The sequence below is a fragment of the Ptychodera flava genome, chromosome 21 (genome assembly GCF_041260155.1).
Source record: "Ptychodera flava strain L36383 chromosome 21, AS_Pfla_20210202, whole genome shotgun sequence".
Classification (NCBI taxonomy): domain Eukaryota; kingdom Metazoa; phylum Hemichordata; class Enteropneusta; family Ptychoderidae; genus Ptychodera; species Ptychodera flava.
In genome coordinates, this window is record NC_091948.1 from 32,616,039 (window position 1) to 32,620,838 (window position 4,800).

Here is a 4,800-nt window from a genome sequence, read left to right on the forward strand (position 1 = left end):
TTGCAATTTTACACATATCTCCAGATCTGTCGATCATGTTGATTGGTGGAAAATGGCACGATGTATTTCTATGCATGCTTTGACCTTCGATCTTGAAGCTCACCGCTGATTTTGATAATCAACCTCTGCATTCAGGCTCTAAGCGGTCTGAAAGACGTGCTACCGCCCGTTTTAGCGCAAAAAGCCATGGTAACGATCAACTAGAATGTCGAAAGTCGCCAAGATGACGCCTTTACTACAGTCTGATTATTATGACGGTCATCCCTGTAGCTGCCTTGGCCGCTATTTGGCTCGTCTTTACACGCTTTAGCGCTACGCTTGCGATCCCCACCGTCGTATGTGCGAAAGACCAATCATCACTCCAGTTTTCTGTAGTGTTTTCATGAGTTTCTGCTGCTGTCTCACGGTGAACAAGTATGACGATGCATGATTTGCCAGCGGGTGCTCTGCAACACATTTGTCATTTACTGGGCGATATATTATCATAATCTAGGTCAAAAACATAAAAAATGATTCAATATTACATCATACATGCGAAAATTGATTGAAATTTGACATAGTAACGACTTCTGACTGTAGATATATCAGTTTTCGAAAACAAGAGATCTAAGCAAAGACCATCTTGCATGTATCCCCATGCACGTTGGGGTAGAGCATGGAGGTAGGAACTCCATGGGTAGAGTAACCGTGCTCCGTGCAAAAACCGAATCACAGGACTATGGCCCAAAACAAACATACCCACATAATTATTCACTGTAAAAAGGTATGTCCAAAGGAGAACAAAAGGGTGCAGGAGGTGCGAAACACAACAAAGGAAGTGTTAAAATGAGTATAACAACGACAACAAGTGAAACTGCCAACCAGAAAATACAGTAATCTCACTTGTACAGCAGTCTTTGTAGTGTGCAAGAAAGATAAATATAAATCCTTGTATAGACTAGATTCTTAGTTCTTGAATTTTCATATCGTTGGTAAATTCAGTTTCTTGTCTTTCCATACGACCAGAGCCGAAGAACTATCTCTCACCATACAGTCAAACAAGCTGTCTTGATCCCCTTCCCACAGCCTTGCTGAAGAAATGCTTGAACAATTTAATTCTGTACACAAACCGTTAATCCCCTCCTACAGTCTGGAAAAAACCTTTATTACGTTATTCAAGTAAGCAATATCCTAAAAAGCTATCGTATGAGATTTGTTATTTTTCATAAAATAATGACAAACACTGTCACTCCTCACTTCCAAGTTACTACTGGAAACTTTGTAATCTAAACATAGAAAGTTTCACAGTACAGAGACTGCTCTACTTAGAGTTACTTAAAAGTTCAAGAAAAGTCGTTGTCATTGCGAACATCAAAATTTGCATATAAGCTCTGCGTATGTGTGAATAATTCGTGAAACTTTGATACGTCACGTTGTCCACTGCACATGGTATACCGTTCTTCTAAGGCTATGATCTGCAGGTATTGATGTCAAATGACTAGAAAATTCACTTCCTGGATAGAATCATGCAAAATAAATCGTTCATTGTCTAGATATAAATAAAAGTATCCTTTACAAAAAAAACCTCTTCATTCATGCATGGGCTACCAGACCTTGTCGCTGGGTTACCGACTTCAGAAAATGGTAGCCCAATGGGACTACCACGGAAAAAAGTTGATTTCGAGCCCTGAGTGGTCTTCAGGAGGCAGGAATGTCTATAGTGAGACAAACTGAAGCCTAATGTATGCCTATTTCCAAAACACTTTTAAACTTCCCTTAAGGCCATGGGCATGGTTCTGTAGTATTTTCCCTTTCTTCGACAACAACAAAATACATAAATATGTTCCGTGAATTCAGGTGATGATAGAGGGCGCACATTATCATAGTAACATTCGACACGATTTAGGACAGGTTACAGCCCTGCCTGGACAGCTTCATGTTGCAGATGTTCAGCTGAATCGGCGAAATATATGGATTTCGAAGGGCAGAATGATTCATTGATTCTGCTACTAGTGTATTCATCGTCGATGGCGTACTTCTTCTTCTCAGTGTAGATATTAAATTTTGGATTGCGTTTTACTTCGCACATCAAGGTATCTGAAGAGAACCGCACAATCGATTTCTGGTACGGCCTATATCAAGCTGTGAAATACATTAAAGCTCAATTATTTTCGTACTTTTGAACTTCATCGTCTGCGATGAATACATTTGTAAAACGTATCTTTTGAACTAAACGTTCACGTTACTTTATGAAATAGACACATTCCTTTCACTAAGCAAAGACGTGCGTGATTAAGTGAAAGAGGGTGTTTTGAACAATGACACCATAGGTCGATTAGGCATTATTTGTGATGATTTTTCCTATTATTATCATCAAAAATTTTTATGAATATTAAGAAATTATAATTATAATATGCTCAGCTTGAATCCGGCAATCTGATTGGCTGGAGCCGGGGTTTATATTCTCAACAAGAAGACCTGCGCGCCGCGTAACATTATAGAGCTCGCGCAAATTTCGAACGCCAACTTGAGAGCTCAACGCGCCATAATGTCGAACAAGTCTATGGCTTCAGATTGATTTTGATTGTTAAATTTTAGTCTGGTGCAGCCTGACGAACCAACAAATTAAGAGTTTCTGTAAGGAGCGGAGGCTATGTAACAACAACATGATTTTTTAAAGTTTTTTGAGCGTTTTTTTAAGTAAAATTCTTCAAGTTCGATGTCTAATCGCGATATCGATGCGTTGCGTAACCGTATTTTATGAATTCAACTGTGCACGCGCGCGCGTTTGAAACGTTCTTTTTTAGAGTTTGTATGAGGCTGGGCGCTCCTGAACTCTCGTTCCAACTTCGGCCCTAAATAACGAATTGCCCACTTGTTTTTAACTTTGGCATATTATAATGAGGTTATAAACGGTGCGCTCGGGTATTTGGTTGCGGATATAAGACCTCTGGGGTGAAAATTAGCATATTTGGGTGAAATAATCACCTTGCTTCGCTCGGTGATTATTTCCCGCCAAATATGCTAATTTTCACCCCAGAGGTCTTATATCCGCAACCAAATACCCTCGCTTGCCGTTTATAACCTCTAAATATGAATGTTAGAGATTATTAAAACTTTTTTACAAACAATGTCGTGTACTTTGTGTAAATACCTTCTGGAAACCCCATTGCTGTGATAATTACGATTATTAATAAATTATGATTATGATTAATGAAATCATATTTGAGACATTATAGTCCCCTCATGTGATCAACCCTCTGGAAACACTTATATAGTTTTACAATCTATGCCAAAATATACAAGTGACACCATGACCCATGTTCAGTCTACGGCGAAAGTGTTCAGTCTACGGCAAAAGTTACACTGTGTAGTAACTTTGGCCGTAGACATTTGATATATCTTGATCAAGGAGTTGCATATCAACTGTTATGATCAACATGACAAGATATAAGAAATGCAGTACTGCTATCGAAACACCCACTTTTATATAAACATGGTCCCTGGACCGCGATAGAAATAAACAAAAGCCACCAGGCATAAAGAGAAGCATAAAGTTTCCATCGTTGTGGAAGGGAATATCCCGAAAATAAAATGGTAAAAGTACAAGTAATACCAATAAGATTTGAATGCTGGTCAGTCAGTATAATTTTGTATTCTAATGCGTTAGTCTGTGTGAACTGGCACAATATTTGAATTCAATGACAAAGTCCTGTCATGCAGAACAGCTTACAGAAGAGCTGCGATATGGACTTTGAACCAAACTGGAGTGGATCATCTAAAAAGCCACCTTTATGTCATGCCCTTTTGTACTTTAACGAATCCGGGAAGTTACATGACCGTGGACGCACAATAGGAGACTAATGATGACGCAGCCATTTGCATCCACCAGGCAGGAGTTTTTAAATTCTCATAGCATCGCTTTAACCGCATAATAAATTTGAATAATCATGATGGGAACTTTCGTGACATATGCAAAGAGGGTTTTTTACAGTTCTTTTCTGATATACCACTTGTGGGGGTTCATTTTAAAGCTCTTGATGTAGGAAAACTTTTAACACAGGAATGGCGGCCATTTTGAATCGTAAATATCGGTAAATCTTTCGTTATTTGTCTCTTTAGTACCAAAATTTGCAAGATGACTCCCAGTTTTTATTATTGATTTTCAATGAGAATGGTTGAAAGATTCCTTAAGGAAAGTTGGAGTAAAATTGTAAGTCTTTCACAGTGCTTAAAACTTAATTAATGTACAGAGTCACCAGATTCTGAGTTCAATATGCCAATCCCCATGGCGCCTTGTTCGTTCGATTCCATTTGTACCTGATCCTACTGGTCTAATTGAACCAAACGTGAAAAGAAATGCGTGTACAAATATTTGAATCAGACATTTAGTTTCACTCTGTTTGATATTCAATGAGTGCTATGTGTCTTTCAAAACCTCACCGGTTTCATTAAAGGTTCTATAAATGCGCCAGTTTCAAGACCGCACTTTACTAAATATTATAGCAATGTCGTTAGATTGGCAGTCATGTACATAGGTTCGCACACAGTTAAACGGAGACTGTGTCGTTGACTGACATTATCTAAAGAAGCGTCCCCTCATCACAGAAAACGACGCACGGACTGAATCCCACATTTGGGAATTGTACGATTCTCCGGACTTAGGAGTCGATGGATTAGACGGGTTTCACCCTGTTTTGGAAAGGCTCAAAAGCAGGAAAGACAAAATGCTTTTGATTGTAAGAGAGTTCAAATTCATTTTCATATTATAGCATCCAACTGCATAAATACATCATTTCAGCCTTGAATTGCACCGCCGGG